General features: G+C 33.1%; 2 long non-coding RNA genes across 3 annotated transcripts; both read left to right on the top strand.

Moving 5' to 3' along the window:
• The first annotated feature begins 4,032 nt into the window (after positions 1–4,032).
• LOC138317739 (uncharacterized) lies at positions 4,033–10,639 on the top strand. Its single transcript, XR_011207800.1, has 3 exons — positions 4,033–7,991; positions 8,463–8,513; positions 9,261–10,639. It is a non-coding gene; the product is annotated as an uncharacterized lncRNA (long non-coding RNA).
• A 5,096-nt stretch (positions 10,640–15,735) lies between these two features.
• LOC138317727 (uncharacterized) lies at positions 15,736–20,737 on the top strand. Of its 2 annotated transcripts, XR_011207796.1 has the most exons (5): positions 15,736–17,216; positions 17,497–17,561; positions 18,363–18,523; positions 19,038–19,088; positions 19,822–20,737. It is a non-coding gene; the product is annotated as an uncharacterized lncRNA (long non-coding RNA). The 2 variants fall into 2 exon arrangements; XR_011207795.1 differs by having other exon boundaries at positions 15,739–17,561; positions 19,822–20,735.
• The last annotated feature ends 214 nt before the right edge of the window (positions 20,738–20,951 follow it).

Here is a 20,951-nt window from a genome sequence, read left to right as displayed (position 1 = left end):
ACAGGCATTTGGAACAGCCACTCGAAGTGGCGGAAATTCCCGCCAATTTATCAATGAACATACAAATAAAATGAGTTCCGTCTGATGAAGCATATATCTGGGGTTTTCCCGGTATGAAACTATACATCGTTTTATTTATCTGTTGTTAAAAACACCATGGTGCAAAGCACTTAGGTTTAATCTTTTACTTCGTATGATTACACACGCTTACACAATTTATAACGTGGCAGGATATTTAACGTAGTTGTGACGCGGCTTCCGATTCAAACCGCCTGTGTCAAGGAGGTGTGACAAACAGAGAGTTTGTTCAATTTTGTGATCACTTGAGTTCTACTGAATCAGTTCACGTTTGGAATTACTTGAATATACGAGTGTTTACATAGTTCCATGTCATTATTTCCGGAATTTGGAGATTTTCAAATGTATCGGACGTCGTTTCGAGGAATATGTACAAACACAGGTAGGCCCACTAACTGACTAAGTGCTGTACAGTACTGTAAACGTTTACCGCTCTCAAAATGTTAGATTATATTTATATTGTTGTTTCAAACACTTCAATAAATATTAGAGATATCTATTACAAGTATTGTAAAGCTACAATTGTAGGATTCCGTTTCAATATTTCGAAACACCCAAACGGACATTGTGTATGTAGGCCTAAGGCATACTCTCGCCGATTCACAGTAGATAACGTACAGGACTTGCCTGTCCCCCGAGGTGAACAAAAATGCATTGTCGTGCTAGGTCGTTTTGGTTAAACTTATGCAACTCAAAGACTGATGTTGTCCTGACATATCTTCTCCATTTGCGTACAACCAAAGATGATAAAAATACAAATAGAATGTAGATCTACATGTTGTAGCGAACAACACAGACTCACCGACACACAATATGTAAACATTAATATTGCGACGTCATTGGAATGTGCAAAACTGTACATTGTACAACATTGTTTATTTATCATACGCACGGAAGCATTGCATAAAGAGGTACGGTAGTAACATAAACAATGTAGCTTTTCTACATTTTGTATTTACACACGTACATGTATATATGTGTTCAAACCTACTTGATACATGTACATGTTCATCGAACGTACGTTCGGTACTGAAAACACCAAAAGTTTATGATTTGGACCATCGTAAATTCATCCGCGCGGCTCCAAATTGCGCGTGATATACTCAATTTATCGAGAAATAAAGTTGAGTAGCCTTTGGTTGAAATCAACGGGGTTTATACTATCAATTCACCACTGACTGTAAATATATAGTGTTAAATACGGTCTCTGTCACTCAGCTGACGGAGTACGCTTCTTTGGTTCAGTTGGTATAGAGCTGATTTCACAATGGAGACCCGGGTTCGATTCCAGGTCGGAATCGTGTATTTTCTTCTGTTCTTCTACATTATGCATTCTACCTCAATTAGAGAATACAGACATAAACTTTAAACCAAAGGTTGGAATTTATGAATAAGAAATCATCACCTTCAAATCATGCCATTACACAAACTATAGAGAGGTGTGTGTGTGTGAGGGAAGGGGGGGGTGTAATGAAGTACGAAAATTTGTGAAAAGACCGGAGGGAAATTCTGTATACAGATTATTCGTTTATCCCTTGATGCAAATGATAATAGCATACACATACCAAAATATGACCTCGCAGAAAAGAAGAACAGGAAGATAGACTCGTGAATTTGCACAAGAAAACTAGAGCAATGTTGGCATCCAACATAAAAATGGAGGTCGAATCCAGATTACATACATATAACTCTCAAAATGAGATTGATTTTCATCGATTGACACATAAAACTTTATAAATGTGCATTGTCGTCCTGCTGCGTGTATATAATAGAAAACGTTACTTCATTAAAGGTCCACTACCTTTCCGGAGCAGAATTCAAAGGTTTTTTAAAAATATCAATGACATAAAAAATACATATCGATACCGGCGATATTTAGGACGACGGCTGGAAACATAAGACGACCCGCTCTATGAAAATTAACATTTTATTTATGTTGATCAAATTGTTTAGAAGGTGATGATAAGTGTAGTATTAACGGTAAGTTGATAACTTTTGCGACTCCACAAAATTATCGATTTCGTTTTACATTCCAATTTTAAACATTAAAAGCTGTTTCGGAAAAGTCGTGGACCTTTAACTTTGTTTTATTAAATTATCGGAGTGGGGGGGGACAAATAAATTGGATGAATTAATTACAACAATATTTCTTTAGACATAATATGTAGTTTAGTTTCATCAGTATTTTTTTTCATATAACAATACAAGTGTAACAGACGTGTTTGCAGGACAATTTAATTATTTCTAACGACATCTTGAAATTAGCTAATTTAACGTCTGAATCCTTTTCAATAGTTTGTAGCACCTAACATGATATTATGACTATTAAACACGTGTAAATAGCGGGATTTACGTTAAAATATCTCCTATTTTTCATATTTACAAAAATGTGTTATAATCGGAGTTTTCTTAGAATCAAGTTACCGTCGCTACAAAATAAAAATGGCAAAATAAGCGTCCAGAAAAGGGAGCAAAATGTTCTTTCATGTGTAAAAAGGAAGGATAGGAATGTTCAAACCTCAAGATCACAAAATGATATAAATCTCCCGGCAACAACAAAGTCTCGAGTAGTTTCAAGTATATTTATCAGTTTATTTATCAGAAACATCTCCGCATTGTAAAGAGCTGTTCTTCCACGGAGAGGTATGAGTTTTACAGCCATACGATTAGGGAATACAGTGCTCTTTGAATTGATGTAGATCTTGTATAAGTAAGGACTCAGTATCCCTCCCTGTCACACACCATGTATATATATTATCGTGGTATTGGAAAAATGTCTGATTTTTCTCTTTTGTTTTTTTTTCTCTCTCTCTCTCTCTCGTTGTGCCCGCTTATAGCTATTGGCTACCAAGTAGAAAGACTAAATGAAGTTCATGAGACACATCATCAAATGGTGCTTTTTATATTTGCTTTCTTTAAAAAATCGTTTAGGAGTATAGTTCATAATCATAGCATAGGTGATATGTTTGATGTAAATCCTCTGGGTGACACAGATTCCTTTGGACCACACTCTTTTCTCAATTCCCACAGACTTCCTCAAATATGTGTTGATTTTTTTTTTTTTTTTTTTTTTTGAGGCTGAAGTTGGTTCCGAGTTCCGTTTAAGCTAAACGATATTCGGAATCAGTTCCGAGTTCAGTTTAAGGATTTTGTTCTTAAAATTAAATTAAAGAAATTGAATTCATTTGATTGAAACATGTTACAAATGTTGTCTGTTGTGTTTTGTCATGGAGAATTTGTGATTGAGTCAGTTTACATACATTTTCAATTAACTCCCATTTCAGAATTCCGGTTAAGTAAAACGGAACTCTTTGAGTTCCGAGTGCAGTGTAAGATTTGTTTTTAAATAAAATAAAAGAAATTCAGTTTATGTTATTGGAACATATTACAAATGTTATCGGTTGTGTTTTGTCATGGATAATTTGTGATAGAATTTTAATACCTTTCCAATTAACTTCAATTTCCGTGGACCGAGTTCCGTCTCAGTAAAACTATATGAAAACTATATTAAAGTGGATTTATCACTAGTAATCCATAAAAAAGACAGATGGCAACATTTGTCATATATCTAAAGCACATTGACTGATTTTATCTAAAATGATAGAAAATTTCCTTAAACTGCTGGTTCCGAGTTCCGTTTTACTTTAACGGAACTCGGCCAACAGAAAGTAAAACGTCGGTATTTTTTTTTTAATTTTAGAGTGGAAATCGCAGAAAAAAACCTGTTCTCTTACTTAAGTACTGTTTTCAACAATTCAGTGATAGATAATTGTGCCGAATAGAATGTATATGGAATACTTTATAAGAATAAATTGCATCGAAGCTGGGAGATGGAGCACATATATAGTCGATGTGAGATGGGTTGCGTTCAAATTAGCGCGATTGCGATGATGAATACAAACCTAGTACAGGATCGGACTACTTCTAGTTCGTGCTCGGATGATATATGAGATGTTGCGTCATATGATAATCTAATTAAATCAAACTTTAATTACTTGGTTTACCTTTCCATAAATGACAAATTTGCTTTTAATTCATAATAAACTAAAAGACATTTTCGGCCTTATAAAGGTTTCAAGACTGACCCTTAGGCGGACAGACAATATAATGTATGTTAGTACTCAGGTAGCAGTAGGATTTTACAATGAAATGGAAATGTTTAGTTGACGGATTTCAAAATAACAATAAAGAGCTTTTATAAGATCAAATTAAATATGTATATGACATAAAAACAGAATATGTGTTCACAAGCATTGTAACGGTAATAAACAACAAAGTGAATCGCTGGTCGTACTACAACTGGGAGAGGGCTTTCCTCATAGGAATGTTCGGGGAATTCCATAGTTACGCCAGTATACATGTACGGTCACTCCTCTCACCAGAATATACACATTTGTCACTGACAATATTAATATAGAGGGGGGGTTGTTTAGTAATCCTCCGCGATTTATATATATATGTATATATTTCCAATATTACTGAAACGTAGATTATTGGAGTGTAGTGTTATGAGGCCGCGGTGGCCAAAAGGTTAAGATGTCTCCACATATTACCCCCAAGCCGTCCACCTCTGGGTCGTGTGTTCGAATTCCATGTGGGGCAGTTGTCAGGTACTGACCGCTGGTCGGTGTTTTTTCTCCGAATACTCCGGCTTTCCTCTACCAACAAACCTAGCTCGTCCTTACATGACTTTAGCTGTTAACAGGATGTTAAACTAATAAAAAAAAAAAAAACAGATAATCATGCTTAGTGGAAAGGGTAAAAATAGCATCAATCCTTCTTATCTTCATAACTTTAATTTGCTACAATATCAGATCCAATGTTAAAAGCTGACGCATCGGAAACGTTGATTGAATGATCCGCCGTGAAACTTCTGGTACAGTATTTAGATATCATGATCTAAATGCAGTTTCAGTATACAGTTTTGGTGAATGATTATATTGAATAATTTCTGGTTAACTATCAGAAAAAAAACTGTAGGGAAAGAATCATGGTTGGTTAAGGGATGCACTAGAGTTGCACTCTTCCCGTCGAAACACATTGTTTAAAAATATCTAAATGCCGTTTGTAATACCGTACTCTTTTGTTATATTACATCAAAATTCATATGTGATAATATCAATATTCAACTTTAATTTAAATTTTATGTAGGTTTTCCTTCGCACCTAGTTATACATGTATAAAAATATGGATATTGTGTATTGGAAGAAAATAAATTCCAGATTGCGGATGGGCAGCCATTTGAGATTTTAACAATTTAAATTTGTGATTTGTTATCGCCATTGCTCAAAAACTGCTTAAATTTTATCTCTCAAATTGTATCTGTAGGTTTCTGTTGCGACCTAGTTGTACATATTGGTACCGATCTGGCAAAAAGATGGCCGTGGACTTTGACAATTGAAGTTTGTAATCGTTATTTCACAAAACATACTAAAGCGAACCTTCTAAAACATCGTATCACTATTTCTTAGAATCTAATGATGGTTCTTTCTTTAAGTTAATTTGAATTGTATATTCACTTTTTTCTTATACAATCAATCCTGTCTATATTGAACCACCCATATGACAAGGACAAATCGATCGTTATACATTAGTACCTATCTAGGTCAAACTGTGTTATATATAAATGACCATTTGATACCCTAAACATGAACCTTTTAAGCAGTGTGTCATTATACAGAGGTTGTTGCCAGGGCGTGGTTCACTGTATATTGTATCGTTATAAAAACACAATCTGGGACTAGAAAAGAGCATGGCGTGGATTGAGATAATTGTATGTATTTAAGTTTGCTGCTATGTTGACATGACTTCGTATGTAGTTTCCCTGCGTGTATCTCATACTCCAAAGGAAGAGAGAAAAGGAGGGAAGAGAAAAAGATCATTCTTTTACGCACATAAATTACCCAATGATGGACGCCAAGATCCCTCTGAGATTTTTTTTAAAAATATGATATGTTTTAATCATCATGTGATGAATGCAAAATGCACGAAAACAATTTCAATGAAACTCATCTTCCAATACTTGCCAAAAGAAAGAAGTTTAATTCGATATATCATAACCAAGTTCATTGAATATCAATAAACATGTTTTTTTATAGTTTCTACTGTTATTTCCCACGTGCGGCAGAGTGACTGTTGTATTAAAAGTACGGTAGCGAGCTGCAGAGGGAATCAAGAACGTTGATTCATCGACATATTAATTATATACATCCTTGTTGGAAATGAAAATATAAGGAAATTACATCCATCCTAAGTACAGCCTTTTGTCTCATACACTTCATCCACTTAACTTGTGTGCTTTATTTTCGCCTTCTTTCTGAGAAAGTTTGATAATATATTGGAGACACTTACGTCCAAGGAAATCTTTTAAGCGGGTAACGTAATATGATTAAAACACTGTTTAACAGTGACACAATACAGTTCCGTTTAGTCACTGATTTCAGTTTTTCCACTTTTCAGTATTATGATCGGATTTACCTCATGCAAAGAAGTGATGAAGTGAGAGGTTTAAAGATTGCATCTGTTATTGTTTATTTATACAATTCAAAATATACACCCCATCTTAAAAAATGAAAAAAGTCCCAATAAATGTGGGAAAGCCATGCGAACAATTTAAATATGACAGAAAAACAGTATATTTTCACATTCAAAAAATATTCTAAACTGAACAGCATGTCAAGTTATTTTACTTTATGTAAGTATTTTAAAGTATCTTTACCCTACATTTTTCTAACAATGCGATTACAATACATACTGTTTAGTAATATTCTATCAATGTATATTGTTTGTATTACTACGTACTAACTTCATATTACATTTGTCAACGAAGATGACGACATATTCATGGCTAAATCATGAATTCATTTTGGGACTCTACTCTCTATAAAATCATTACGGCGTTATCTCATCCAATCAGAAGCGAAGTTATAAACGGCGACGCCATGTTTTACTTTACCGGCCAATAAGTAAATTCTGAAGCCAATGTTAATGCTCACTAAAAGCAAAATTGAAATATACAAATGTAGAAATAAAATACAATTGAAGTTATTTTGTTGATAAATGTAAGTATTTTCAAAAATAATTGTGTTTGGTATACATGAGTTTAATTTTATGAGCATATGATGCCGTTGACTCCAACTTGCATTCATTAAACTTCATGAACATGACTCAAGTTCAAAAACATTCATGAATTGTTCCAGTTCATGACGTTTCATGAATATTCATGAATTGTTTGTATATACTGCTGCGAGTAGTAGTTCATGAATAACACATGAATTATCAAGAATAAAGATTCATGATCATTCATGATGGTTTTAAGTTCATGAACGATATTCATGAACTTTAGATGAATTTTCCTGAATGGGTTGTTCAGGAATGTTCATGATTTCATGAATAAGAGAGATTCATGAACGTTGATGAATTCATAAATGAAAGATTTCATAAATGTTCTTAAAATAGTTTTTGCAAAATTATTCATACAGTTTTAAATTCATGAATTACATGGGGAAAAACATGAATAATTGGAGGATATTCGTGAATTTTTTATTCATGAATTATTCATCAACGTCTCGCAGGGGGTAGAAGAACATAAGCATGATTTTTTATTTCATGTTTTATTTTGATGTTCGTTGATTATCCTTCACTGTGATACTTATAATATTTTGCAGAGAAAAACAAAAATTGAACACCCGTGAAAAAGAAAAAAAACAAATACGCAATATTCAGTGATTTGGTTTATACAGCAGATCTATAAAATTTTAATAGGCATTTGTGACTTTTATATAACAGGTTTAGCGGCAATACTGTTGTTGATGACAGTAAATGAGGTTGCATCGAAAGCGATTGAGGACAAACAATGGGGAAATCCAATCAACAGATCGATGCTTGATTTACAACAAATAAACGAACACTTGGTAAGCATCATTCGATCGTCTCAGTTAGCTATGGTTTTACTTGTTTTACATTCTAGATAATACATATTTATAGATAATTTTAAAATCAGCAAAGACATTCTTATATAATCGTTCCTTTGTCAGATTGTCGGAACAGGTATTCCTTCTTTGCATACAAAAACATCTCCCATGTAGATAGGTATTGAACAGAAATAACGTCGTTTTCTCGGAAAACATTACGTCAAGTTCACAAATGCATGACTTAGCAACCAATACCTACCTGCAAGGACAAATAATGTGCAAATACAGAATTAAACCTCATAAAGGAACAAAATTCTAAAAATATTTACCCATCTGTGTAATTAAATATACGTACGTACAGCATGACAGACGCTCACAATTTTGAAACTGAAATGTATTAACTATTATAAAAAAAACTTTCATATATTGTACATACATGTTGCTAAACTCGATTTATTTTTTCTTGGTTAGCCTGCTTTTTGTTTACTGAATTACTGCCCTGTTGACCTTGACCTTACAGTGGTAAGTCGCCTCCTTATCCCAATTTTGCTATCTTTATGCATCAACACACTTTCAAGTAACACTCAACAATCACATTGAATCTATCAGGCCACCCTCACAAATGGTGACAGGGAATTTATTAATTCAATAACGAATGATACATGTACTCCAATATAATACATAGCGAAACTTGTGGGAAATACAAATGAAAAAGGAAAAAAAAACAAATATGAGGTTAACAAAGTACAAACCGCCAAAAGATTTTGAAAATGTCTTCTCCACAGTTATCCACAAAACCTATCTCTGGAATTCAAATGTCTATCAACGATGGATAATTGTCTTACGACATATGAGAATACTACAAACGAATTATGCACAAGTTATATTGATGCCGGACTACATAATTAATAACTTAATAACAGCAAAAAATATCTTAATGTAATATTATTTGGTCTAAAGATATGGTTATTCTGCAGACCAGCTGTCTTTCAGACAAAGTTTACATTTGCAAATTTTGCGATTATAGTCATCTCGCAAAGGTTGGTCTCCGTACATTGATATTAATCTCGATTACATTAAAATGAGATTCCATTCATTTTAGGAAAGCAAAATTGAAACAAAAAATAACAATAATCGTGAACTTATTTTGAAATATAAGTCGCGAAATATAGTTGATTGTGTCAATATCATCTTCTACTGGTCAAACTTTTAAGATGAACACGGAGTTAATCACCAGTAACTTATATATCAACATTCATGTTTTTATAGAATAGAGACAACGTGACATGCGGGGTTCTGAATATAACCAGATTTCCAGACGTTATAGATGATCTCAAGAAGGCACAGATGTATACATATTTCCTTGAGAAAACACCCGGTCTCGATTTTGTTGCGGAATGTGACACTTTTAAGCAGACGCCCGATCCGAATGGAAATGTAACAGAACCTCTCGGACGCCTTATAATCAATCTGCGGTCGACGGTTTATCAATGTAATAATACCCTCCCAGAGTCGACAATTACTTGTGATGACGCCAACGATATTCCTCCCTCAGATTTTCCTTCACGTGTAGCACTTTACTTGCGAAATGCCAGGGATCTTTTCAGGTCGATGTAAAATTAAAGGTTTAAATTATCGATGAAATTTCTATCTATATGATACCATTGATAATATGGTTACAATAAACGAAAAAAGTAAATTCTTTTCTTTTCAATATTTTACAAATAGTGTGCTTTCCTACAGCATATTTCGAGATTCGATCTGTGGCTTCATTTTAGCGTTGTGGACATATTTTTAAAAAAGATAACATTTTATAAATATATTATTATACATTTTAGCTAGGGCATTGATTTTTTTTTATTATTTTTACAATTCTGCGTTCAGGTCACGAAAGACGAAGTCATTTTCAAAAGCCCTATATGTTCAAGGGGCCAATACACAGTATCATTTACATATATTTGTTTCATTCTGTATCAGAACTTATGTGAGTGTTAAGGCCCATGGGCCTCTTGATCTCTGTTATTTTTAAACGATATTTATAAACATTTGTTTTTACACTAAAAATCGTTTCATTGGTTGTTATTAGCAACAGAAATAAATTTGAATATTCATACAAAAAGCTTCTGCTTTTCTTGATTTGTATTGTTTTCCTTGTGTTGTCACTTCCGGGTCAGCAGTGCGTATTTATAAGATGTGTTTTATTTTTGTGATATGTATGAGGACAGGAGTTTTGATATCCGGTAAGTAATCACCGGAAAGATATATTGAATGGTGAGAATGTAGTACATATGGATTTTCCCTTCTACTTACTGTAAAGAAGATTGAAAAAGAATTTGTTCAGACATTAAAGTTAATATTTGCACATTTTTCATGTTTGGTTGCTAGTTGGGCAACACCTTAAGGAGTGTTCCAGATGAAATGAGAGACGTAAAGGATCATAACTCTCGGTAATTCTTAAAAAAGAAGTAATACGCATATGCTTACCTATATACATACATGTTTGGAAATGGAATAACCGCACAAAGGACCATGTTACAGATGTTGGATCTGTTTTGTCAACTTCTGAGGGAATCGCTCTACCTATATGTAAATGGTTAGTCTAGATCTAGACCAATCAAATAGAGACTGTGCATCTTGGAGCAAGTCTACAACTAACGCAGCTGGGCTATCGGGTACCAGCCAGAATCCAAGCAGCAATACAGGAAACCATTATGTAACCTTGAAAGTAGGTCAATGTCATTCGTTTGAACAAACGTGTTACATGAAGCTCATCATCCTTAAGCACGGTATTATATATATTTATAATTGTGTCAATAACCGATCCCTATACCTGTGGGTCTTTTTGCAATATAACAAAAATATATTTAATGTTTTAAGCCTATTAGAAATAAGATCAATGTCATTCATTTATTTGCTTCCTACTCATTAATAAGATTTGTAAAATTATGGATTGGAGGTCGGCAAGACCAATATAAATATGATATTAAAATGCTACCTCAAGCTTATAATTCTAACCAAGGCTAGACTTATTTTCTAATAAAATTAAGCAAATAGTGTTCATAAATGTGATTATATTAACTATAGTAAACTATATCAAGCCATATAATTCAAAATAATTGACTTTACACTTCAGAAGGTTTGTTCTAAAATTAATTAAAATTGCTTCAGCGATTTTGGAGAAGAAGTCGGAAATGTAAATTGTTCACGGACATACGACGGATGACGACAGACAAAAGGCGATTAGAATAGGTCACTTTAGACTTTGTCTCAGGTGACAAAAAAAACTAAAAGATCTTCATTTTAGAAGTCTGGCTGACAAAACAATACTTGTCATAATATAACCACCTTCAACAAGCATATGGATATAACAATTTCTGTTAAACATTCAAAAAACATACCCGACTGGATAGTAATGAAGTAATGTTCTCTCGTTTTTGTACATTTGAAGTAAATACTGTGCAGTCACAAGTGGTATATAATTTAGAAGACAGCATATGCTGAAAAAAGGATGCTCAATATTTATTACAGACAGTAATAGGTTAATGAACTTGCAAAGGTAAATATTCAAGATGGTTTGATGTTTAGCAATAGATTACCACACTTTATTATATTGAAACCTGACTTAAATGGCAACATGTATGTTGGACCGAGTAGATATGTCTGATAAGGTAGGTGTCGGTAAAGCCAAGACTATGGTGGTAATAACTGACCGACATATAAATCATTAATTCAATTCTAAAGTGAGCTGGTCTTCCTTTGTGTATATGTATACTAGACATACAATATTGTCACAAAAAAGTCACAAAAAGTCCTGGCATGGATAGACATATACAGCGATAAGTTCACATATACAACACCAAATAAGACTCCATAGTAATATGCAAGGTAATTTGTTTAGACAGTAATGTACCCCTTCAAGATGCTCTATTAGGAGTGTGTAACTAAGTGAGGGCCGGTGGTATTAATAATGGTCTTATACATGTACCGGTTCCAGTAGAAACAGTATATAAGAAATAACAGTAAAAACAATAAGTAAAAGAAGATGTATCTTTTCTGACAAATGTAGTCAGATATGAGAGGACGTTAATAAAGTCAGTGGTCGGTAAAGTCAGGTTTTACTATACAATGAATAATTTGACAAAAACACCTAGTGTAGACAAATAAAAAGACTGACCACTTTTCTATTTCCCATGTTGGAAACTCTCAAGGTATATAATTACTGCTATGACAAACAAGAGTCCCATGGTCCTTAACGATCACCTGATATTTGATACAAATCAGTTATGTAATTTACCAGCCAACTGATATCTTTTGTTCGCGAATTGGTATATACATGTACATCTAATATTTCTACATACAAAATTTCATTAAGCTTGGTGCATATTTATTTAAGTAATTGTATTCACAAGGTGCAATAATAATCATTAGTGCAAAGTTTATAACTCCGTAAATCATCGTCAAATCAAGCTGATTTTCAAACTCGCGTGAGATATTTCTAATGTTAGTCTGCATACAAAAGTTTATTGAGCTCGGTTTATATTTTCTCAAGTTACCATGTTCACAAGATTCATTAATTATAATTGCAAAGCGCAATAACTTCGTAAGTTACGATCTAATCAGGTCGATTTTCGAACTTAACAGAGATCTTTCCATTTTTAGTCTAAATACAAAGTTTCATGAGTTTCAAGAAGCTGAGTGCATATTTTGTCAAGTTATCATGTTCACAAGGTTCAATAAGCATTATTGCAAAGGGCAACCCGTCCAAGATCAATCCAATTTTAGTCTACATAAAAAAGTTCATTAAGCTCGGTGCATATCTACTCAAGTTATCGTGTTCACAATGTCCAACAATAATTATTAGTGCAAAGGGCAATAACTCCGTAAATTACCGTCGAATCATGGTGATTTTCTAACTCGTCCGAGAACATTTCAATGTTAGTATACACACAGTTCCATAAGCTTGGTTTATATTTAATGAAATTATCGCATTCACAAGTTTCAATAATAATAATTAGTGCAAAGGGCAATAACTCCGTAAATTATTTTTGATTTAAGCCGATTTTTGAACACGTTCGATATCTTTCCAATTTTAGTCTACCCACAAAGTGTCATTAAGTTCGGGTTATATTTACTGAAGTTATCGTGTTCATAAGGTCCAGTGACAATTATAAGTGCAAAAGGCAATAACTTTGTAATTTATAGTCGAATCAAGCCTATTTTTGAACTCATCTGAAATCTTTCTAATGTTAGTCTACAGATATGGTTTCATTAAGCTTGGTGAATACTACGTTATCGCGCTCACAAGGAAATGTTAACGAACGACGCACGACGCTCGATGACGGACAAAAGGCTATCGCAATAGGTCACCACGACCTATGGTCAGGTGACCTAAAAATACAGCAGATACTTGTGGGTTTCCGACAATGTCTGGGACAGTATAATATGAAAGTATTTATACAAAGGAAATCTTAATTTCTCCCATATTTCACAGAGATATCCTGTGGAACTGTGGGAAACGATAACTCTATCTTACACAGGGGGTTGTAAGACAGGTCACAAGTATTAAACATGTACACAACGTCATTAATACATGCAGCGAACAGTCTCAATGACGTTCTGTGATAACGCCGCAATCTAAAATCTGGCTAGCAAATAAAATTTCATTAATTTTCTACTATGTATGGTAGAAATAGATAAATAATGAGTTTGTCAGGTGGACAGGGATATCTCAACCGGACTGAAAGATTTTGGGTAGTCATCCCTCGAAATCTTTGGGCTGACAAGCCAAAATCACTCACTTCGTTTGAGATATCGTTATAAGGTTCCATTATCCTAGAATTTATAATGTAGGGTGTAGCCCTGCATAATGCCAAGTTAATCTCTCCGTTCTGAAGATTGTTTTGAATTAAACTAGCATGCAGGTACTTTTGCACATTGTTTGTAACATTTTCTACCACATTAGGCGGTGTTATTCAACTCTCAGGGTATCAAATAAACGATAGAGCTGTTGATCAAACATGGTATAAACTCTGTCTGACACGGTGAACTTTGATCCAACTACATGTACTTATTTCTCAGTGACACGTCATCATTTGTCAACGTCATCAAAAATCGAGTGTCGTCATACTACATGTATGTTGTGATCGCCGCTTGACGTGAAAACTGCTGTTGGAAAGCATACAGAATATGTGACGTAATCGTGTTGTTAAAAACGTCATGTTTTTATGTTTGGTATCATAATCTGTGTATTTCGTTTTGGCGTAAAAGAATCTTACTGGTGAGTTTGGTAGATTGACTGAATGAGAAACAAATTTAAACTTGATTATAATGGCTTGATGATTATTTGGCGGGAAGTAAATGACACGGCTCTGTCATGCGCATGTTTTTATATTCCGACAATGAGGGTTAAATTGTTGACGTAACTTTGAAGAATTGTATGAATTAATACGTCAAACATTAAAGATGTTCCCAATTAGAAAAAGTAAATGAATGGATTCACATGGCTTTTGAATATTATTAAGTTCCTTTTTGTTGACGAAAATATCACTACATCTTATTTGCATATCTCGGCAAACACACATCACTGTATCTTCGTTGTATTTCCGTCTGCTAAAATCGGATATAATTGTGGTAGAAACAAGTCACAGAACTCGTTGTTGCTGGATATGGCATTCATTCCACACTCGTAAGTTATTTTTTAAAAGTCAAAAAGACATCCGCTAAAGCTCGTGTCTTTTGTAACTTAAAAAACAACTCACAACCATATTCAACAACCACTCATTGTGTAACCTTTATATATACAATCAATGCAGTATATGTATTCTGGGACAAAATGCGTTAAAGGTGGTATGAACGCATATTCAATTTAGCACGTTAGTGCTGTTTGTATGTACATAACTTAGCGAGTTCTTGACTCAATAACCTTCCAGAATTGTTCTAAACCCAGATATTCAGTATATTGGGACGAGTCAAATGGCCGAACTGACGACGTAAACTTTGGAATTCCCCGAACCCTAAACATTCCTGGGGAAAGCCCCCAGATTTTGTTAAAGTCTCCTCATTTCATCCACCACATTCATTATTTACCCAAAAATAACAATTGTTTTCACACAAATTGATCAATAGTTGAAGAAAGCCGACATATGGTGGGCGCCAAGATCTCTCTGGGATTTTATGTTTAAATGGAATATATAATTCTTTTTTTACAGTACAAATATTTTATGTGATGTGTATATACATTTGTGGCATTGCAACAAATATATACACACATCAGTGTTTTGGTAAGAGATGCCAGGGCTGTGGGTCAACTTCCCGAACTATATATTGTCCTCGCACAGGAGGGCTCTCGCACAACATGCAATAACAAATATATAATTTTACAGATAATTTTGAAAGAAATTATAGTTAAAAGGACATAACTTTTTCAAATGTTAAAAAAATAAGTTAAAAAAATTGCATGTGTATTGAATATTCTGGTAACATAATGCTTTGGTATTTATTATTTTGCTTTAATGTATATACTAAAGAGAATAATATAAAAATATATAATAAAAAGATGATAAGAATTATAGACAATACACAAACAAACCAAAACTGATACAAATCATTCATATTTTCAACATTTCAACAAAAACATCATTCAAACATTGATTGGCATATTTCAAATCTACTAAAAAAATCTTTCCAATTAATACTTAATACATTCTTTTTTAATTGACAGTTTTTTTTCAACATCATATTTTGTATACAAAAACTAACTCAAACCTTCCATGTTATTTTTTCTTGATACAGAAAAAATTCAAAACTTCATATAAAGAATAACTAAATTGAGCAGAATTGAAAATTTTCAGTCTCGCCAATTAGTATTGTTTCTAATTTAAATTACATTACATTTTTTGTATTATTTTCAGAAATATCTATAGTTTCAAGTAATTATTCAAAGTATACGGCGTTGTAGTCTTTAGTGGAAACACTGGATTGATGTATCTTTGGTAATTTGAAAATGTTTTTTTTTATTTGTTTTTTTTTCAGTATATGTTTCTAAATACAGCTTGTTGCTTCCATTTCTGCTCTAATGTTATCAAACATTTATTTTTTCAAATAAAGATAACTACATATCTTTACATCCCTTAATATTTTTTAAATGAAATATGAATATGGCTAGGTATGAATGGACTATCTAGTTTATTCGACACCCTAAGATTTAAATCCAGATTCTTACATATTTTCTTGATGCAACCGCATATACTTCGGTAAAGCAAAAACCTTTCTGATTCTGTACAGAGCCTTTGTTTGAAATCATTAAGAGAAAGAAAATTATTCTCTTAGTCAAATAAATCACAAACATTTCGAACACCCTCATCAAATTTTTGTTTTTTGTTTGTTTGTTTGTTTGAGTTTTGCGGCCCATCGAAAACCAAGGTCATTTTGAGCCAACCTTATCAAAACATCTTTTGTAAAAAAAAGGATTATTATCAATGCAAAAATAGGTCTGAATCATAAATGAGGTCTTAAAAATTCAGAAGAAGTTCTGACCTGTACTGCTTCAGATACCCTAACCCATGCCTGAAAAACATGCTTCCAATGTATGGTCTATGATTTTTGATAAAAATTAGTTCCTAAATCCGATACATATGATATTGGATGTGTTGTGCTTCAAAAATATTAATCTAGCATTTTCTTTTATTTTTTAGTAGCCTTCGAATCCATGTAGATTTCAATCTAGATATGTATTCGGAAATATTCACCATTCTAATTAAGACCACCATTTTCATAATTTGATATTAAAGTGTTCCTTTTGATTTATCAACTGGTGATTGTCAAATGAAAGTAAAGAATTGAAAATGTTGGATGAAAGTGTTTCAAGGAGTAGAAATGGATATAAACAAATGATTGAATTTTAATATAACAATTGATTTCAAAAATAGCATTTTCCAATAGGAGCAAAAAGTCTCGTTGATCAATGACCAAGGATATTTTTATACTACTGATACTAAGGAATGTGTCTTAGTCATCTGATGGTGAATGCCAAATTAATACTAGAAATATCAATGAAGCGCATGCTCCAATACTTGCCAAAAGAAAGAAGTTTAATTCGATATATCATAACCATGTTTCTTAAATCTCAATAAACATATTTTTTTATAGTTTCTACAGTTATTTCCCCCGCGCCTTGGAGTGACAATCTTCATTGAAAGTACGGCTACATGGCGGGCTGCTGCAGTGGTAATCAAGAACGATGATTCGTCTACATATTAATAATATTCATCCTTGTTGGAAATGAAAATATAAGAATAACATGTTATGTTAACAGCTTTTTTGTCTCATACACTTCATCTTATGCGCTTTATTTTCGTCTTCCTTCTCAGGAAGTTAGATAATATATTGGAAACATTTACGCACAAGGAAATCTTATGAGTGGATAACGCAATATAATTAAAACACTGTATAACAGTGACAAAATGATGTTCCGTTTAGTCACTAATTTTAGTTTTTCACCTTTCAGTATTATGCTCGGATTAACCTGATACAAAGAAGTGATAAAGTGGGAGATTTAAAAGATTGCATCTGGTATTGTTTTTTACCTATACACTGTTAAATATACACAATAGCTTTAAAAAAAGAAAACAAAAATGTCCCAATGCATGTGTGGGAAAGCCATACGAACAATTTAAATATGACAGAAAAACAGTACATACTCACTTTCAAAAATGTATTCTAAACTGAACATCATGTCAAGTTATTTTACTTTATGTAAGTACTTGTCAGTAGCTTAACCCTACCTAATATTCTGTCAATGTATATTGTTTATATAACTACAAAAAAATGTACGAACTAACCTTCATAATACATTTGTGAAGGAAGACGACGACATATTAATGGCTAGAGATGAACAAAATTACTTTTATGCACATAAAAACACTTATTTAAAGATTAATTTGAATAGATTTTATAGGTTATGGAGATATAACAAAAACATCTCAGTAGACTCCAAATAAACTGCGAAGCGGATTATGATGAGAGTACACTCAGATTTTTGTGCTGAGTCTTTAAAACTGTTTCTGTTCTGTTTTGAATTAGGAAATATGCCTTAAGTTTCTTCCCTTTGTCTTAGAACTCTTACATCATAAACCAATATAGTATTGTCATATTAAACAGACATATGAGGCGACATGATCATAAGACAGTGGCTACGCGCATGCGCTATTCATAATATTTGCGGAGATTTGAATTTCGCTAAAGCGGATACATATACATTCGCGAAAATTATATACATCCGTGAATTGGAAAAAAAACCGCAATATTGAGCAATTTGCTGTATACAGCAGATCTACATAATTCTAATGGGCTTTTGACACTTTTATATAACAGATTCAGCGGCAATATTGTTGTTGTTGACAATTAATGAGGTGGCATCGAAAGCGATTGAGGGCGAACAACTGAGGCGACTAGAGACCAGACTGCCGAGGTCGCCATGGGGAAATCCAATCACCAGATCGATGTTTGATTTACAACAAATAGACGAACACTTGGTAAGCATAATTCGATCGTCACAGTTATAGCTATGGTTTTACATGTGTCGATTTTTCTGTGCATTATACATAATACATGTTGATGGATAACTTTAAAATCAGTGAAGGCATTGTTATATAACCGTTCCTTTGTCAGATCGTCGGAACAGGTATTCCGTCTTACAAGCATACAAAGATATATCCCTTGTAGATAGGTATTATCCATTGTGACGGATATACTTTATGAACACAAATAACTTCTCTGAAAATATTACGTTACACTCACAGACGCATTACGTAGCAACTAATATCTACCCGCAAGGACAAATAATATGCAAATACAGAATTAAACCTCATAAAGGAACAAAATTCTAAAAATATTAACCCATCTGTGTATTTAAATATACGTACGTACAGCATGGCAGACGCTCACAATATTGAATTTGAAATATGTTAGCTATATTTTTACACATTATAAAACATTCCTATATGGTATATACATGTTGCTAAACTTGATTTATTTTTTCTTGGGTAGCCTGCTTTTTGTTTACGAAATTACTGCCCTGTTGACCTGAACCTTACAGTGGTAAGTCACCTTCTTATCTCAATCATGCTATCTTCATGCATCAACACATTTTCAAATAACACTCAACAGTAATATTGAATTAATAAGGCCACCCTCACAAATGGTGACATGGCATTTATCAATTCAACAACAAATGATACTCCAATGTAATACATAACGAACCTTATGGAAATTCATATAATTTTTTTTTTTTTTTTTTTTTTAAATGAGGTTAACAAAGAACAAACCACCAAAAGATTTTGAAAATGTCTTCTCCACAGTTATCCACAAAACCTACCTCTGGAATTCAAATGCCTATCAACGATGGATAATTGTCTTACGACATATGAGAATATTACAAACGAAAATGCACAAGTATATATTGATGTCTGACTACATAATTAATGATTTAATGATAGCAAAACTAAATTATATTCATGTGATATTGTTTTGGTCTAAAGATATAGTTATTCTGCAAACCAGCTGTCTTTCAGAGGAAGTTTACATTTGCAAATTTTGTGATTACAGTAATTTCACAAAAATTGGTATATGTATATTTGATATCAATCTCGCTTACATTAAAATATGATTTCATTCATATGAGGAATGCAAAAAAAAATCATGAACTTATTTTGAAATATAAGTCGCGAAAAAAAGTTGATTGTATCAATATCATCATCTACTGGTCAAACTTTTAAGATGAATACGTAGTTAATCACCAGTATCTTATATATCAACATTCATGTTTTTATAGAATAGAGACAACGTGACATGCGGGGTTCTGAATATAACCAGATTTCCAGACGTTATTGATGATCTCAAGAAGGCACAGATGTATACATATTTCTTTGAGGAAACACTTGGTCTCGATTTTGTTGCGGAATGTGCCACTTTTAAGCAGACGCCCGATCCGAATGGAAATGTAACAGAACCTCTCGGACGCCTTATAATCAATCTGCGGTCGACGGTTTATCAATGTAATAATACCCTCCCAGAGTCGACAATTACTTGTGATAACGCCAACGATATTCCTCTCTCAGATTTTCCTTCACGTGTAGCGCTTTACTTGCGAAATGCCAGGGATCTTTTCCGGTCGATGTAAATTAAAAGGTTTAAAATATCGATGAAATTTCAATCTATATGATCCCACTGATTACATAGTGAAATTGAACGCGCAATTTAATTGATAATTCTTTTCTATTCAATATTTTAAAAATAGTGTTCTTTCCTGTAGCACACTTCCCGATTCAGTCTGTGGCTACATTTAAGTGTTGTGGACATGTTTAAAAAAAGAGACATTTTTTTTCAAATATACTATTTTACATTTTAGCTAAGACATTGATTTTTATTATTATGATAATTCTGCGTTTAGATCACTTCAAAAGCCCCATAGATTCAAGGAGCCAGTATATACAGTAGTCTTTACACATATTTATTTCATTCTGTATCAGAACCCATGTGAATGTTAAGGTCCATGGGCCTCTTGATCTTTATCACTTTTAAAGGATATATTGAATATTTGTTTTTACACTAGAAATCGTTTCATTGGTTGTTATAAGCTATATAAATAAATTTGTTTATTCATACAAAAACCTACTGCTTTCTTTGATTTGTTTTGTTTTCATTGTGTTGTCATTTCCGGATCGTGCAGTGCTTATTTTATTTTTGTGATAAGTAAGAGGACAGGACTTATGACGTCCGGTAAGTAAAAACTTGGAAGATTTATTGAATGGTGAGATCGTATGACAGGGAGTTCCCTTCTACTTACTGAGGAGGAGAATGAAAGTGAATTTGTTAAGTACTATTTACTTTAAAGTTAAAATCGCACAGTTCTCGTGATCTGTATGCAGTCGGAGGTGTCTTAAAACTTCTTGCGCGAAAAAT

Source organism: Argopecten irradians, chromosome 1 (assembly GCF_041381155.1).
Source record: "Argopecten irradians isolate NY chromosome 1, Ai_NY, whole genome shotgun sequence".
In the NCBI taxonomy this organism is placed as follows: Eukaryota; Metazoa; Mollusca; class Bivalvia; order Pectinida; family Pectinidae; genus Argopecten; species Argopecten irradians.
Note: the sequence above shows the minus strand (reverse complement) of the source record. Positions and strands in the feature narration are given on the sequence as shown.